General features: G+C 41.5%; 1 protein-coding gene across 2 annotated transcripts in view; it reads right to left on the reverse strand.

Moving 5' to 3' along the window:
- LOC122796555 (palmitoyltransferase ZDHHC11-like) overlaps positions 1-19,377 on the reverse strand; it is a 1,296,289-nt gene that overhangs the window by 971,382 nt on the left and 305,530 nt on the right. The gene's annotated exons all lie outside the window — the stretch shown is intronic.

Genomic DNA, 19,377 nt, shown 5'->3' on the forward strand with positions numbered 1-19,377 from the left:
GAGAAGAATATCCCAGGAGAAGTCTGCAACCAAGGTCTCGAAACACAGAGAACAAGGATCATGATTGTTTTGTGTGTATACGCTTTATTGTTTCTAAAGTTAAGCAGTATGTTTAACAGCTTAGGTCACCCAAACATTTATGTTTAATGTAAGAACTGAAGTTTATGTTCAGTTTGCTGTTAATTTCACGTTGAAAACTGTTGGTGTTTTCATTTCTAAAAGGAAAATATGAAATGTAGTAATGGTGAAAATGCATGCTGTTTGAGTTAATTTCCCCTGAGAAACTAACCAAGAAAGGGTATGTTACATCACCCCCCTTTTAAATAAACTTGCAAGAGATATCACTGACTATTATGAAAACTTACAAGTCACTACCTTACTACTACTACTCTGCCTCAACCTGTCCCAAAAATGTTTCTACTTTACATTAATCAGATCCTTCCACCATTTTCTATCACATTCTCCACTTCTCTCCCTCTAGATTTTAAATGTTTTTTCTAAAATAATCTGGGCAGAATTTACTACTAAAAATGATATGGTACCATATCATTGAAGCGGTTTTATAATTTACCCCAGAAGCCCTACTACAGGTAAATACCTCTATAAATGCAGTTCATCATAGAAACAGTACCCCAAACAGTCACACTTTCAAATAACAGGGACACACTATCAGTCTACCAGTACATGGTTTCGCTTTTCATCCCCAAAAATTGACTACATGATATTTGGCATCAGAGGATTCACTTAATGTGTTGACAAAGTTGTATAAATCAGTCCTACTTATCCAAACTCATAGTACAATATTATAAGGGACCTAGAATTCTGCTTTAATTGATTGATTTTAACTAGATAAGTCAACGGTCCAGGAATCCTTTTCAGACATGATCTGAGCCATCTGGTAGCAACAGTAATACAGATTATTGACACAGAAAAACAGCAATGTGTTTTGACTTATTTCTTGCCCTACTACCATAGAGTTAATCACAGCATTACCATAATACAAGCAGCCATGAGGGATCATCTGTTTTCTGGCCCTAACCCTTCCAGTGAGGGGGGATTCATGCTTGTAGATGTGAGGACCTGCTATACCTACAACTCTGATCTTTTGTCATTCCCACACATGCTCAGTAAGGTACCATATGGATGTGGATTTGCAAAGCGAAGTACATGCCTCTGGTCCATACTCTGCATGCTGAATATCTCTCTTCTCCAGTAGATGAAGCACTGCAGTAGGCAAGCATACCTTCTCTTCCTCACACTGGGTAAGCTGCTATTTGCGGCTCACTCTCTCCCAACTCCTCCTGTATCGATAATAACAGTTGATCCATGATCACCTATGTCACAGTCAGGATTTTATCCTTTCACTGAAGCTAAAATCTTATAACATTAATAAGATCTTATACCATTTCCACCTTTTCCTGTTGGCTGGTGCCCAGGATACTAGTCAGTCTTAGGTCTTTTACATCAGGATCAACTTTTATCCCTCTAGCCAAAAACTTATAACATTAGCATTGTACTCTAAGAAATGCACCACTAGCAACGTAATCCCAATGACATCAACATTTTGTTGTCACATGTTTAATTGTTACTGACTGCTGGAACATTTCTCTCTCTGACTCCTCTATTCAGACAAGACAAATAAAATGCACTTCAAGAAATAGAGTTAGCTTGCAGTTTACAGTAATGTTTAAGCCATATTTAAAGGCATTTACCTCCTTTCACATAGTGTGATAACAGCCCTGCATCAAGCACAAGAAAGAATTAGCTGAAGAATTTTTTTTCCAAAAATATAGTCACTGATGCCACTGGCTTTCTGCTGTAGACAAATTATGGCCTAGAAAACCCAAGGTTTAGTTAGCAGCTCAGGTGCTGGAAGTAGTAGTATGGGGGGATTGAGCAGTCAAAGTTGACACCCCCCCCCCAAGAAAGGTTGGGAAGGAGGTGGCTGTGGCTCACCAGTTTGGTGATACCTACAGGGGCAACAGTTGTTAAACCTGAGGATCACAGACCTAACAAGCACATGCTGGCCATTGCAAACACACTGGATGGGAAAGCCGGCATGACGAGGCACACTCCTTGCAGCAGGCAACTGTTAAAGTAACCTTAAAAAAACACCATGTGGAGGGGGAGCTCCAAGGGAAGATAGTAGGCTGCACCAATCGGACCTGAATGCTGGCCCAATCTCTACCATATGACTCTCATCACAGGGGAAATGCAGTGACAGATTAGGCACCCAGGAGAGGAAGGAATGGGTCATAGGACTCTTGCCCAGCCAGAAGCAGTCTGGTTGTGACTCCTAACAGAATGAATGATCCAGTTAGGTAAAGGAAGTGGATCCATTACGTAGGTCAATGACATGGAAGCACATTCAAAATCATGAGGTAAGTTAAGGTTAGTCTAAGCTAGGTTGCTGCAGCCATTTAGGAGAATGTTGCCTGTACAACAAAATAAGCATCACGCCATTTTTTTTCTAATTCACACCAGGGTGACATGCATGCTGCTGTTTGGAACTAATGACATTTCCTCAACTTAGTGGCACATCAGCAACCAGAAGGGCTCCCAAATGATCAGCTACAAAGCAATTAATTTTAAATAACAGAACAAAATGGCAGATGAAATCAGAAGTAATATATTCAAGAGCCAAATATAACAATTCAGAAGTCACAGATATAGTGAAGTCAATGTCCTTACTGGAAAATGTAAAATTGCAAAACATCAAATCAAAACTAGTACAGTAGCCCTTTCACACTGTAGCATGAGTAATACAATATCCCGATTGATGTCATGCGGTCATTTTTGAGTAAATTAAGTACTGAAAAACATGCTGCATTTTTCTGCACCGTGAAGGCGGATCTTAACCTCTCAGATTAAAGGTACAGGGCTTACTTCTGACCTCTGGTTATTAGCTAGAATTGTAATTGTCTGCAGACTGATAGCCTAGTATCTACCTATGAACAATAGGAGTGTATCATTATATTCAGTGTTGTGCTACCCAGTTAGACAAACACTAGCAGCAGCAAAACATCCTTCCATGTCGATACATCCGTGTGTTCCTACAATTCTTACCATTTTCATCTGGTGACTATAGTTCTGAAACATGTATTGCTATTTTTATGCAACATGAAGTTCCTCATATTCCTTGCCTGGTTTCTTCAGAACGATGAAAACAATGCTAGATTTACATTCCCTGTAATAGCAAAGCTTTGCCAGTAGTCACACAGACAACAAGCTTTTCTAAATTAGATACTGCTTCAATAAGTATTTTTTCCGGTAGTTTTATAAGAAAGTATGTCTTTTTATCATCACGTGTCTTTCAGCAATGTGCATTTGTGATGTGTGGTATTTAACAATCCGTGATTAAGAGAGGTGCAGCATGTTCAGTCAATGAGTAACAGCCAATTCTTAAAATGCCTCCGTTCTTTTCAGAGTACAAAAAATGTGATCATTATTACACACCTCAAAAGAAAATGGAGAGAAAAGAAAAATAATTACTTGTTTGAGGATGAAAGAAAGCTCTGACAGAAAAAAAGAATACAAAAAGGAAGGATGTGTGGCTGTGTGATACATGTCAACACATCCTGTGACAAATACATTACTGTCGTGAATACACCAGCCACATCACTTACATCTAGGAAATTTCTGGCTAAAATAACATTTATTCAAATGTTTATATGCTGAGTCCCATAAAACTGCTTCTGATTAAATTGCAGTTAGGGAAAGTGTTTTTTTTTTTTTTTTAAACAAAGACTTAAAGGATTCTGTAGCCAATTCCACAGGACAAATATCATATTTTAGTAAAAAGTAATGTTGGTGAAGTGAACAGAGGGGATGAGGAAGTCATGGGTAGGTATGGTGTTAAGGAGAGGAATGCAGAAGGTCAGATGATTGTGGATTTTGCGAAAAGGATGGACATGGCTGTGGTGAATACGTATTTTAAGAAGAGGAAGGAGCATAGGGTGACGTACAAGAGTGGAGGAAAGATGCACTCAGGTAGATTATATCCTGTGTAGTAAGGTCAGTCTGAAGGAGATTGGAGACTGTAAAGTGGTGACAGGGGAAAGTGTAGTTAAGCAGCATAGATTAGTGGTCTGTAGGATGACGTTGGTCATTAAGAAGAGGAGGAGAGTGTGAAAGCAGTGCCAAGGATTAAATGGTGGAACTTTAAAAAAGGGTGATTGTGAGGTGGAGTTCAGGGAAGAGTTAAGACAGGCACTGGGAGGCAGTGAAGAGTTACCGAATAGCTGGGAATCTACAGCAGAGCTCGTAAGGGAGACTGCTAGAAAGTTGCTTGGTGTGACATCTGGACAGAGGAAGGAGGACAAGGAGACCTGGTGGTGGAATCAGGAAGTACAGGAGAGTATACAGAGGAAGAGGCTGGCGAAGAAGAAGTGGGATTGCCAAAGAGATGAAGAAAATAGACATGAGTATAAGGAGATGAGACGTATGGCAAAGAGAGAGGTGGCGAAGGCTAAGGATAAGGCATATTGAGAGTTGTATGAGAGATTGGACACTAAAGAGGGAGAAAATGACCTGTACCAATTGGCTAGACAGAGAGACAGAGCCGGGAAAGATGTGCAGCAGGTAAGGGTGATAAAGGATAGTGAGGGAAACATACTCACAAGTGAGGAGAGTGTGTTGAGTAGATGGGAAGAGTACTTTGAAGGGCTGATGAATGAAGAGAATGAGACAGAAAGACGGTTGGATGATGTGGGGATAGTGAATAAGGAAGTGAAACAGATTAGCAAGGAAGAAGTAAGGTCAGCTATGAAGAGGATGAAGAATGGAAAGGCTGTTGGACCATATGACATACCAGTGATAGGATGGAGGTGCTTAGGTGAAATGGCAGTGAAATTTTTTAACCAGATTGTTTAATGAAATTTTGGAAAGTCAGAGGATGCCTGAGGAGTGGAGAAAAAGTGTTTTGGTACCTATCTTTAAGAATAAGGGTGATGTGCAGAGCTGCAGTAACTACAGAGGGATAAAATTGATCAGTCACAGCTTGAAGTTATGGGAAAGAGTAGTGGAAACTAGGTTAAGAAGGGTGGTGATGATTAGTGATCAGCAGTATGGTTTCATGCCAGGAAAGAGCACTACAGATGCAATATTTGCTCTGAGTGTTGTTGGAGAAATACAGAGAAGGTCAGAAGGAGTTGCATTGTGTCTTTGTGGACTTAGAGAAAGCATATGACAGGGTGCCTAGAGAGGAGTTGTGGTATTGTATGAGGAAGTCGAGAGTGGCAGAGAAGTATGTAAGAGTGGTACAGGATATGTACGAGGGTTGTGTGACACTGGTGAGGACTGCGGTGGGAGTGACAGATAAGTTTAAGGTGGAGGTAGAATTACATCAAGGATCAGCTCTGAGCCCTTTCTTATTTGCAGTAGTGATGGACAGGTTGACAGATGAGATCAGACAGGAGGCCCCGTGGACTATGATGTTTGCAGATGACATTGTGATATGTAGTGAGAGTAGGGACCAGGTTGAGAAGACCCTGGAGAGGTGAAGATATGCTTTAGAGAGGAGAGGAATGAAGGTCAGCAGAGCTAAAACAGAATATATGTGTGTAAATGTGAGGGAGGGTAGACGAATGGTGAGGATGCAGGGAGTAGAGTTGGTAAAGGTGGATGAGTTTAAGTACTTGGGATCAACAGTTCAGAGTAATAGTGAGTGTGGAAGAGAGGTGAAGAAGAGAGTACAGGCAGGGTGGAATGGGTGGAGAAGAGTGTCAGGAGTGATTTGTGACAGACGGGTACCAGTAAGAGTGAAAGGGAAGGTCTACAAGAGGGTAGTGAGACCAGCTATGTTATATGGGTTGGAGACTGTGGCATTGACAAAAAGGCAGGAGTCAGAGCTGGATGTGGCAGAGTTAAAGATGTTAAGATTTGCACTGGGTGTGACTAGTTTGGACAGGATTAGGAATCAGTATATTAGAGGCACAGCTCAGGTTGGACAGTTTGGAGACAAAGCAAGAGAGGAGAGATTCCATTGGTTTGGACATGTGCTGAGGAGGGATGCTGGGTACATTGGGAAAAGGATGCTAAGGATGGAGCTGCCAGGTAAAGGGAAAAGAGGAAGGCCTAAGATAAGGTTTATGGATGTGGTGAGAGAGGACATGCAGGTGGTTCCTGTGAAAGAGCATGATGCAGAGGACAGGAAGAAATGGAAACAGAAGATCCGCTGTGGCGATCCCTAACGGGAACAGCCGAAAGATGATGAGTAAAAGGTAATTTAATTAATAAACACACTCATACATGCTGCAACTAAAAGCACAAGAAACCTGATGTCAAAACTGAAAAGACTCATGAGATCCACATTGATAAATAATAGTTGTCACATTCAAAGTAAGTGCTGAATAAATATCCATGCTGAAAAAGGTGGACTCTCAAAGCACTGAAAGTTACAAAAGTTTAAAGAATACAACTATTAAACTAGATGTCACTGTGTAACTCAAGATTTTCAGTATTTTTGTTTCACTGTATTATTTTATAAGAAGCCTACTTTCTGAATAAAAATATTAAACATGTTTATGTCTTAATCAGACAGTTTGTATAACTTCTATTTAAGGCAAAAATTGCCTACACCTGAAAAAAAAAAAACAGAGTTGCTACCTGCCCATTTTTACACAAAGCAGTCCCCAGCTAAGCAGCCACATCCCACCAAAAAGCATGAGAAATGGCAAAAGTCCCTGAGATTTTGGGACAAAAATATTTCCTACATTTCCTCTAACAGCTGCATAAAACAACTGTTTTATATCTGAAATACTTCAAATACGATCTGGAACAACAAAAATAATTCAAATTCTATAAAAAGTGATCTTTTATTTTGCAAGAAAAGTCAGTTCTAGTGTTTTACCTTGGTTGCAGGTATGGCTTATCCTGTAAAATTGCATTTTTATAATAAAAAAAGTCCCACTTTGGTTATCTGAACAGTTAGTGACCCTTAAAAAAACTTCCGAGTAATTCTGAAGACAATATCATACTGCAAGTTATAAGTCAACATGTTAATATTGTGCAAGTTAAATTACTTCCTCCAGTATAAAAATATGCCTCATAACTGCAGGTGTGAATATGCATAGGTTGACTATCATTGGTTAACTCCAGATGCAGGTTCATCAGTTCCATATCATTCCAACTTCCCCGGCACAAAAAGATTAGTAGTTCTCCATCGCCTACAATGATCTTCCACTATGCACGGGCAACCCACTAACCACCTTCAAAGCTTTCTTAGAATCAGTTATCCTCAAATAAAAGATGAACAATTTTGTAATAAAACCTGTCAACCTCTCCTAGTTCCTTCAGGATTCATAACTGAAATATATTCACATCAGCCTCATATTATCTGCCCTCAGACAGTGCAATGCTCCCCAACTTTACACATTCAGATTGTTCCTAACTAACCACATACAAACCTTTCACTAGTACTGGTTATCACCACCTCATAACAAGTCAACCTACTTTTCTTTTATTTCTTTTTTTTTTTTTGCTAAAACATAAGAGAAATACCTGCACAGAATTTTGTCTCATAAGTTTGGATTCATGTCAATTCACTGAATGTAACTTCAGTGAACAGAAACAAATCGAAAACCATTCACTGAATCCACCTTTGGCAAACATTACAGCAGACTGTTTTTGCAGGGGACATGTCCCCTGTACTTCCCAAGACCCCTGGGTTTATACATACCAACTCCAAGGTTACACAACAATAGAAAAAGTAAAATCCACCGTTTGTGAGAAAGTAGTTTCGGTGAACAATTCTTGTTCTTTTTTGTTTTTACCAAAAACTGTGTTTGTCCAAATTACATGTTCCCATAAGCTGCATCCATAATTATTCCACTTCTGTTTTCTGTTAACCGGGTAGAATACTTGGACAGCCTTTTTTAACTTAGTGATGTAGATTTACTTATGAAATATAATACATAACACACCAATTTGTTTCACAGTCAATTCACATACTTTATACTTTTACTCATACCTACTCAGTTTATACCCCTTGTCTCCTCTATAGCAACTTTGCCTCACTAAGTATCTTGTCTACATCACCCTGATGCAGTAGTGCTACAATGCTTATTTGTAATGTAACATTATCAGCACCGTAACTAAGGTGGGGTGGCAAGCTGTTAGGGTGCATGATCAGCAGGTGGCAATGGTTCACAAGTGACTTACTGGCATTCATTTATGAAACCTGGAGAATACTGCAGCTTTACAAATGAATGCCAGTAGTGCATTCATGCATGCATCAATGTGTGCTAGCAACTGTAGCAATCAGCTCACTACAGTTACAGCACTAAACACCTTCTCCCCATCAAGTTCTTTAACTTAAAATTAAGGGGGTGCCAGTCAGAATAAATGGTAGGTTTTCACTGAGTTCCAACTATAGCCTGAAACAAAGGATAGACAACAAATGTCTCACCTTCACTTTATGTATCCACAGTTCTAAACTTACAATGTCAAAGGCATAAAATCCAAGAACAGTCAACTGCCAAATCAGTATAAGACTAGACCTCCGAATATTGAGCATAATGGTTCCTGCTTTTTATAATATCCCCTGCAATGTGCTGCTAAATCCCCTGCAGTGGTACTGACTTAAGTACATTATCCATATGAAAATGAAAGAAAGCCGCAATTGCAACACATACTGGAAATTTCTGACATTTGTAGACATACCACCTTTACAGTGTTTTTTTGCAGAAGTCACACCCCACTGCACCCCACACCTTTGCTTTTCGTACATACTAACTCAGAGTTCACTGTACACTGAAGTAGGGAGAGTGTTTCAAAATGCAGAAATCTTAGACATAACTAATTCTATGTTCTTTTCAGACCAAGTCAGTTAGATGTTGTAGTCGACTGTTAGGAACTATGGTCTTTAGACTATGCGTGTAGATATAAATGTGCTGCACTAAGTGAAGGAATTAAAAATAGATATGTTGTTAATAAAGTAAGGGATCATTATTAGGAGGATTTTGGCCCAGGAGGGACAGAAAAAAGGCAATCATGAATCCCTAGAGACTCCATACATTTGTGACCTCAGGAAGAAGAAACGGGGAAAGGTTGCAAACAAACTGCTGAGAGTTTTCCTGGGTGAAAATAAACTTAAAATAAGACAGTGAGTATGTAAATGCTAATAAATAAAATTTCTAAAGTACCATGAGATTTCATTCTCGGCTTGGGAGTGCCTTCTGTGTGGAGTCTGCATGTCCTCCCCGCGGTTGGGTAGCATTCAAAAGATATGCATGCGTAAATGGGCATGCCTTCGTTGAAGGTTGGGTGTCGAGCTGGCACCTCGGCGTTTCGTAAAAATCTACTGCCAATCATTAGCGGACCGGAGTTCCGCTGTGGTGACCCCTTACCGGGAAAAAGCCGAAAGACAAACAACAGCAACAACCATGAGATTTCATTCAAAACTTATTGAAAGCCATCATGCTGCGAACTGAAGAAAACAGAACACAAATGGGTGACACAGGTATGTCATGCCTTATTTATATATAGCAGTGTAACAATTACTCTGTAAGAAGGGAAACATACCGGGGTTAGCACTGCTGCCTCAGAACACTTGTTTCTCTTCAAGTTCCTGGCTAAGGTGCCCTGTGTATTAAGTCTTCATGGATTTTCACCACTGTCTGTTATCCCCTTATATCTCAAAAGGTAAATTAGCAAGCCTTTAAAATGCCCACAGTTCTTTGAGTGTGTCCATGTCAGTGTGTGTGTGCACACCCTGATATGGATAAGGACTGCTCTTCTACCTTCAGTCTTCTTCTTTCAGCTGTTCCCGTTAGGAGTCACCACAGTGGATCATCGGTTTCCATTTCTTCCTGTCCTCTGAATCTTGCTCTGTCACATCAACCACCTGTCCTCTCTTACCACATCCATGAACCTTATTCTTAGGCCTTCCTCTTTTCCTCTTACCTGGAAGCTCCATCCTTAGCATTCTTTTCCCAATATATCCAGCATCCCGCCTCAGTACATGTCCAAACCAATGCAATCTCGCCTCTATGTCTCCAAACCATCCAACCTGAGCTGACCCTCTAATATACTGATTCCTAATCCTGTCCATCCTCGATACACCCAATGCAAATCTTAACATCTTTAACTCTGCCACCTCCAGCTCTGACTCCTGCCTTTTTGTCACTGTCAGTCTCCAATCCACATACCATAGTTGGTCTCACTATCCTTTTGTATGCCTTCCTTTTCACTCATCTGTCACAGATCACTCCTGACACTCTTCACCTACTCCACCCTGCCTGTACTCTCTTCTTCACCTCTCTTCCACACTCACCATAACTCTGAACTGTTGATCCCAAGTATTTAAATTCATCCACCTTAGCCAACACTACTACCTGCATCCTCACCATTCCTCTACCCTCTCTCTCATTTACACACATATATTCTGTTTTAGCCCTGCTGACCTTCATTCCTCTCTTCTCTAGAGCATATCTCCACCTCTCCAGGGTCTCCTCAACCTGTTCCCTACTCTCACTATAGATCACAATGTCATCGGCAAACATAGTTCATGGTGACTCCTGTCTGATCTCGTCTGTCAACCTGTCCATCACCACTGCAAACAGTGAGGGCAAGAATAGGCTTGGTCTACCCTGTAACCTTGAACATGATTAAGCAGCACTGATAAAATAACACTGGCACTGGAAGATTGTCAATGCTGAAGAGACACCCTGAAACCAAGTGGAAAAATGGGAAAAGGGGTTGTAGATGGATAGACAAAATATGATTACTGGAAACCAAATGAATGTAAATACACTAGAAAAAAAACGTGTTTTAGGGTACAACTGTTCTTTAATACCTACACCAGATATTATTTTAAGCCTTTGCACATTACCCCTCTCAACAGCCTGGTATATTTGTATCCCACAATATCTACCCAATAACACGAGTACTTGTGCATGGGTCAGATCTGGCAATTTCATGTAAATAAGCTGTATGGTCAGTTTCCACATCTCGGCTTATAGTGTTACATTCCACAACAGCTGTCTGCTGAGTAGACAGCGTTCCATCCAAAATATAAGTTCTGTAAGCAATTAATATCCAGACACATATACAAATATGTGTTAAGCAAGTACAGATACTTTCTTGGCTGAGTTAATTCAGATTTTTTTTTGTGATCAAATGAATCAAGGAAGACAAAATCATGTAAGGCATTGGGGACCCCCCCCATGTCTGTCAACAATGCCGGATTTTGTTATGTCCCTCGAAAATCATTTTATAACAAATCACTGAAGATTACGGTCATTCAACAAATACTTATTTATTTATTTTATTTTACATTTGTTGACCAGGATAGTCCGACTGGATACATGTCGATTTTCAGCGGAGGCCCGAGGAGAAAAGCTCCAAAATAATAATACACATTGAACATTTAGTAAATGCTAGTTTCAAGCAGATTACAGTCATAAGCAATACCAGCATTTAGCACATATGGTACTTATTATAAATAATAACACTTTACAAAACATAACATTATTTTCAAAGTTAAACATACATAACATTACATTCAGGTTTAAGACACACTGAACAGCAGTTATACAATTGACCCTTCCTGAAATGGAGTGGCAGAAAAAAGTTAGAAGTAGTTGAAGGTAAGGCACCTAAGAAATAGAGAGGTCACTAGTCGGGGTTAGTGCAAAGACATAACCAATGAGTTTTGAAGTATTTCTTGAGTTTGTTTTTGAATTGAGTTAGTGAGGGTTCTAGGGTCAAGTCAGCTGGGAGTCTGTTCCATATTTTTCCAATAGAGTTGGCAAACAGACAGTCCCCCCCAGCTGAGTAGTTGGATTTGTATGTTTGAACTAGGAGTCTAGTGAATGATCGCAGTAGCCGGGTGCTGGTGTAGGGGCTGATAATATTTTTTAGTGCAGGTGTATTTTCTGGTTGGTAAAGAACTTTATGTGCCACTATTAGCTGGTTGAACTGCAGTAGGCTTGGCAGTTCAAGCCATCCTAGGCAATTTGAGTTGTGACAGTGGTGTGTCTGGGTAGGCTGTGTCAGTAGCAAATCTGGCAATGTGGTTATAAGCAGGATGATAGATTATTAAGATCTGTTTTGTTTAAGTTGGAGAATAGAGGTGAGGCATAGAGAAGTGTTGATAGCAGATGGGAACGGGCAATTGCAGTTCTAGCAAGTGGGGTAAGGAAAGGTTTGATTCTGTAAAGAGAGCCAAGTTTTTTATTAATGCTTTTGATTGTTTGATATGGGCAACAAACTTCAGGTTGTTATCAACTATGACACCCAGTAGTTTAGTTTGGGCTTCTGGGGAGATGATAGTGCCATTGTTAGCAGTTATGTTGAAGCCTGGCAGGGGGAGTCCTGCATGTGGTGGAGAAGAGGAGCAACTTAGTTTTGTTGGGGTTTAGGATTAGATGTTGATTGGAGAGCCATTTCTCTACTATATTGAAGGTAATTTGGGTTACTGTGAATAAAGTAGCTGGTGAGGTGTCAGAACAAATCAAGGTGGAGTCATCTGCATATTGAATGCAAGTAGCATCTGGGATGGCTGAATGAAGGTCATTGATAAAGATGGAGAAAAGAAGGGATCCTAGTATCGAGCCCTGGGGGACTCCTAATGTGATGGGTAGGCGAGATGATAGCTTGTCCTGCCATAGGACTGCCTGTTGCCTACCCTGCAGGTAGGATTGAAACCATTGCAGTGCATGGTTGTTTAAGGAGAAGGCCTTCAAGGTATTTATAAGCATCTTGTGGTCAACCATGTCAAAAGCCTTGGACAGATCTAGAAAGAGTGCTGAGGATAGTTTGTTATTATTGTGGTTGTGGTTAATGATGTTAGAGAAAGAGAGGAGGGCAGAAGTAGTACTGTGGTGTGGCTTAGCGCCATGCTGAAAGCTGGACAACAGCTTGTTGTGTGTGAGGTAGTGCATGAGCTGTATGTTTACACACTTCTCCAGAATTTTAGCTAGAGGCTGATCCATTCCATCGACATTTTGTGGTTTTGTGCATTTGGGTTCAATAATAGATTGTTCACTATTTCTAGTGTTCGATCATATAATATGAACCCTCATTTCATGGTGGGTGGGCTTGACATGATGGTTAAGGTTTTCACCACACAGACACAAGATACATAGTTTGAGTCTGATGTTGGTTTATTAGCTAGACATAAATGACCCTTCAGGGTAGCTAGGACAGTATTCACCTACAAAAAAGTGAGTCGATTATGATCTCAGCATTTAACTGATACTACTGCATTACATTCTAAGTCAGCTGTTTTCTCCATGTTCACACAAATATAAAACTATTGCATAAAATCAAAATTAAAGAGGCATTTTAATATTTCCAGAATGTTAGAGAGTCACAACGTATTTTTTTCCACCAAGCTTGATCTTTATAGAAAGATATTAATTTCTATCCTTGTTTACAGTATCTATGAATATACCGCACTGTTTCCAAGTAACGCCACAAGCAACTGATAATATCTCCAATAGTTGTGCATGCCACTGACACAATGTCATATTTTCTCCCACAGTGACTTCATCAGTGTCCCACAAAAGTACAGTTTTGTACCTACCATAAATGTAGATTTACGAGTGTTGACACTGCTGCAGTCATTACACTTGGGTTATCCTGCCATCAGGCGGTCCCAATGTCGGCCAGATTTCCAAAGTTTTGGTCTGGCGTCGGTTGCTGTAGTCTCCTCCCTGACGTCAGTGCGACAAGGGTATATAAGATGCAGCCGATGCCATTTTCTTCAGTTTTTCTTGCCCTAGATGTCAGGTGCCCCCAAATAGGTAGGCAATTCAAATTGCTAGTAAACAATACAAAAGAAAAGCAAACAACCATTTTTAGGTTACTCCCCATAGGTAGAAAGGGTAGATGTCCTAGGTAAGTACCAGAAAGTAAGAGGGGAAGGAGGGAGGGTAAGATGGACTGCAGCAGTGTCAACACTCACATCTACATTTATGGTAGGTACAAAACTGTACTATGTTCATCGTGTTACACTGTTGCAGTCATTACACTTGGGTGGAATCCCAAAGCTGAGGTAAGGAGGCTGGATCTATAAGGCATTAGGGGTAGCTATAAGGCCCTGCAGTACAGCAGTGGCGAAGCCAGCTCTGGATTTGGAGTATAAATGCAAATGGTAATGTTTGGCGAAGGTATGCACAGAATTCCATGTTGCTGCTTCCAAAATATCCTTGGCAGGTACTCCTCTGAGGTAGGCAGTTGAAGTGGCTGTTGCCCTGGTGGAGTGAGATCTAATGCTGCTAGGTACAGGTTTCCCATGGTGGATATAGCAGAAATGTATACAGTGTCCTATACATTTTGAAATAGTCTGCTTTGAAATGGCTTTTCCCTGTGCTCCTGCAGCGTATGCTACCAATAATTGCTCAGATTTTCTGAAAGCTTTGGTTTTGTCCAAGTAGAAGCGTAACTGTCTGTGAATGTCCAAATAATGTAGCAATTTCTCCCCTTTGTTCTGTGGTTTTGGATAACAAGTTGGCAAGTGAATAGTTTGGTTCAGAGCCACACTTGATACCACCTTTGGCATAAACGTAGGGTTAGTTCTTAAAGACACCCTGTCCTGGTGGAAGATGAGGAAAGGTTCCACTGCCATTAGTGCCTGTAATTCTGAAACTCTTCGTGCTGATGTAATTGCCAGTAGCAGAGCAGTTTTCCAAGAGATGTATTTTATTTCTGCTGTGCTAGCTGGCTCAAAAGGAGGTACAGTTAATTTTTCCAAAACAAAGTTGAGGTCCCAAGTTGGTGTAGGTGGTCTATGGGGCGGTCTTATGTTTTTAGCCCCTCTGAGGTATTGTTTGAGCAAAGGATTAGAAAAAATTGGTGGATCCGTGTTGTAATGAGCAGAGATAGCTGAGGCGTTGATCTTGATGGATGAAAGAGAGAGGCCCTTGTCCACCATCTCAGTTAAGTATTGCAATATCTGAGGAATGTTTGGGACAAGAGGGTCAAGGCTGTGCACTTGGTTCCAGGCACAGAATCTCTTCCATTTATCAGAGTATGCTTTCCTGGTGCTAGGCCTTCTGGCCTCCAGAATGACATCCATAACAGCTTTGGAGAGAAGCATTGCTTGCTTGACTAGGGAATTTTCCATGCAGCTAGGTTTAAGGTCTTTAGCTGGCTGTGAAGTATCTGATTGTTGTGCTGTGTCAGCAACTTTGGGATATGAGGCAAAATCCAGGGTGGTTCTTGTGCTAAGTTCTTTAAGATTGGGTACCAGTGCTGGCGTGGCCAGTCTGGTGCAATCAGTATCATTTTTGGCTCTTCCTGCCTGGCTTTTATGAGTACCTTTGGGAGGAGAGGTAAAGTAGGGAAAGCGTATACTTGTAGATCTTTCCAGCTGAATGAGAGGGCATCCACTTTCCATGCTTGTGGATGGTAGCTCCTTCTGCAGAATTTCTGTAATTGGCAGTTCTTTGGGGAAGCAAACAGATCTATGTCCGGGCTCCCCCATTTTTGTGTTATCATTCTGAATATTTGTAGATTCAGTTTCCATTCGTGTGGGTCCATAATGTTTCTGCTTAGGTCGTCTGCCAGTGTGTTTTTCTCTCCTGGCAGGAATTGTGCTTGCAGATGAACTTCGTAGTTTAGAGCTGTGTTCCACAAGGCCATGACTTGCCTGCAGAGGGTATAGGAGTGTGTGCCCCCTTGCTTATGTACCACATAACTGTGGTATTGTCTGTCTTTAGTAGTAATTGTCCTGGATGCAGTAGGTCCTTGAAAGCTATAATAGCATTTTGTACAGCTAGCATCTCTTTATGATTGATGTAGAGATGTCTTTGCTCTGTGGGCCACTCGCCCTTGATACATTTTCCTGCCATGTGTGCTCCCCAGGCATAATCCAATGCATCTGTTGTCAGTGTTTGCCTGGCTGTGGGTCGAGTGAAAGGCTGTCCCTTGTTGAGGTGACAAGCTTGGGCCCACCATCGAAACTCCTGTTGTAGGCAAGGAATTAGTGGTATAACGGTTTCCAAATTTTGACAGTGTTGAGAACATACGCTCTTTAGGTACCATTGTAGTTTCCTCATATGCATTCTGGCATATGGAATTAGTAGTATGCAAGATGCCATGTAGCTCAAGGCCTGCAGAATTTTTCTTGCAGGGAGTTGGGTCTTTGTTGCCATTAATTGAAAATATTGAGCCAGTTGTCCTTGCTTGTCTGGCATGAGATAAGCCATCTGGGCCGTTGTGTTCAAGCTGGCACCCAGGAATATTATCTGTTGTGAGGGCACTAGTTTTGATTTATTTTCGTTTACTGTGTACCCCAGGCAACTTAATAACTTTTTTATGTACGCCAGATGCTTTAGTAGAATGTCCTTGCTCTCTGCTTGAATCAGGCAGTCGTCCAGGTATGGATAAACTTGAATTCCTTTTTGCCTGCAAAATGCAATTACTGGTGCCAAGCACTTTGTGAAGACCCTGGGCGCAGTAGATAAGCCAAAGGGCAGTGCAGAGAATTAACAGTGCATTGAACCAGCTAGAAATAGGAGGTATCTTCTGCAGTTTTGTCTGATAGGGACATGCAGGTATGCCTCTTTGAGGTCCAGTGTCACGAGCCAAGCTTTCTTGCCCAGCATGGGAAGAAGCTGCTGTAGTGTCAACATCTTGAATTTCGGTACATCCAGGTAAGGGTTTAGTGTAGAAAGGTCCAGATTGGGTCTCCAGGCTTTGTCCTTTCTGGGAACCAGAAAGAGTCTTGAGTAAAATCCTTGTCCTTGTTCCTGTGGTGGTACCTTTTGAATAGCTCTCATGTCCATGAGTGCTGTAATTTGTCTTTGAGCCTCTGCCCATTGATTTGGTGGCAGATTTGGCATTCCTTTTAGCCTTGGCAGGGTGTGAAAATGGAACCTGTAACTTTGAGATACAATTTTGAGAACCCATTTGTCTTTGGTGATGCAATGCCAGTTGTGATAGAAAAGTGCCAGTTTTCCTCCTAAGGGGGCTGCCAAGAGAGAACTGTTTGGCAGCTGTAGTGGAAAGTCATTGAGTCTGTTTTTTATAAGGTTGAGGCCTGTCTTCTTCTTTCTGGCCTGGTGTGCCCCACTGCCGAGGCCAGTAAGGCCCTTGTGTCTGACCTCTACCTCTTGGACATCTGTATCTGCCCCTTTGAGGTCTGTGACTGGAAAGGACCAATTCTTTGTTGGCCAATTTCTGCTACAACGAGGAGGCTGAACCTGTAAGAAATCTTTCACCGTTTGCATAGATTTTGCCTCATCTTCCATCTTCTTTAATACCTCCTCTGCCTTAACTCCAAACAGCACATCCCACTGCAAAGGTGCATCCAATAATTTTACCTTAACATGATCTGGTAACGTATGTTCTTTTAACCAAGCATGCCTTCTAATGACAGAGCCTGTAACGGCTGCTCTACAGGAGGCCTCTAAGGAGTCAAACCCACATTGCAAAGTATGTTTTCCCACTTGTTCAGCAGCATGCAATAAATCCTGCATTTCTTTTAAGTTAGGAGGATCTGAATCTGGAAGCATCTTTTGTTTCAACTGAGACATCAAAAATTGCTGATATTTTAGCATGTGAAACTGGCAATTCAAGGCGCTCATTGCTTTCCCCATCTGTCTAAAACTCTGAAATCTCTGTCAGAGGGAACTGTTTTTTTTTGCTGGTGAGGCCTTAATCCCTTTGGGTCCCTGAGAAATAGTTTCAGGGTCAGCAACAGGGCTTTTGTACAGAAATTTGTGAAAGTCAGGGACTCTGTAACATCTATCAGGTTTAACTGGGGCTGGGTGTAAGGAGTCAGGGTTCAAACTGGATTCAGTGTACACATAATCCACAATGTCTAGAACTGGCGGGATAGCAGGGGGTCTGTGTTGAGGCAATAAAAGGAAGTCTCTGAGCCTTTTCTTGGATTCTGAGTAATCCTGACCTTCCCAATGGAAATGCTCCCTCATGGTATGTAAGGTCTCCCCAAAGGAGTAATCCTCAGGTGGAAAGGCTGACGGAATTGATTCCTCAGCATCAGAATCCTCATAAGGGGGTAAAAAATATCCTAGGTCCGAGGAAGAGTCAGAAGAAATGGACACCTTGTCAGAAGATTCATAGTCTGCATCCTGTCTGGGCCTTTTATCAGGAGGAAGATGGGACCCCCTGATCAGGGTGATTAGGTCCTCGGCCATTTTTAGCATTTGTTTCGTAGGCATGGAAGCCTGTCCTGGAGAGAGTTGTGTCTGTTTCTTTGCTTTTAAGGGGGGCTTAGACTTAACAGAGGGTTTAATGGTTAACTGGCTAGGTCTGAAAACACCCTCTGTAACTGTGGATTGTTCAGCTACTTCGATTTCCTCTGCAGGTTTAGGATCGGTAAGCTGAAGGCCTTGTGCGTCCGAAGGCTCAGCCAGCTCCACGTGGGAGTCAGATGCGGTCTGTGGCTCTGTGGAAGTGGTCATCAGGGGCTGCGTAGGCACCTCGCTGAAAACTGGCGACTGGCCTAGAAGAGGACTCATCAGTTTTGGGCCTCGGATGCCTGTCCTTGCACTTTTTATGCACTGCGGTCATCGGAATTTCCAACTTCATGGTGTAACTGAATTTCCTACCAAAATAATGTCGGGCAAAATCAAACCGATGTTTAATAGTGCGCTTGATAAACCTAGCACAAAACCAACAACCAGTGACGTCGTGGTCAGGGCCTAGGCAAGGAATACAATAGGAGTGGAAATCCTTATGAGGTATTTGCTTCCCACAAGAAATTCAGTTATTAACTTTTACTGACATCAGTCTGAGGCAAGAAAAGGTTTCCCCAATGGGGTACTTAGCTTTTTTAGAAGACTTCGGTTCTGGATTCTGAATGAAAATCTCAGGAGTCGGCCGACCGGCACTTGTGAACTGCTTCTGCTTCGTGCACCACGCGGCAAGAAAGACTGAAGAAAATGGCGTCGGCTGCATCTTATATATCCCTGTCGTACTGACGTCAGGGAGGAGGTGACAGCAACCGACGCCGAACCAAGACTTTGGAACTCTGGCCAACTGTGGGACTGTCTGATGGCAGGATAACCCAAGTGTAATGACTGCAGCAGTGTAACACGATGAACATGTAAGCTGTAACCAGTTTATTCACAGAAATACTGTAATATAACAAATTTGGTTAACAGAAGATAATTCATAGTATAGCCATTGTACATTTTTTCTGACCAACTTTCAACTGTTTTACTGCAGACTACACATTCCTTTTCTTAGCTACACCAATGAAAGTCTACAGTTGCCATCAGATTGAATGCTTCCCTGTTCTACATATTTATTATCATTACTGAGTTGTACCTAGGAAGTTTACCAGTCCGCATCTACAGTTATGTACCAGGTTTTCTTAAATGACTGATGAATTGGACTCAAAAGATTATGACTGCCTGAACTGTACACTGAAATTTTAGTGAAACACCTGCTGAGCCCACTGTT

This window comes from Protopterus annectens, chromosome 3.part0 (assembly GCF_019279795.1).
Source record: "Protopterus annectens isolate FY-2018-M chromosome 3.part0, PAN1.0, whole genome shotgun sequence".
Lineage (NCBI taxonomy): Eukaryota > Metazoa > Chordata > Ceratodontiformes > Protopteridae > Protopterus > Protopterus annectens.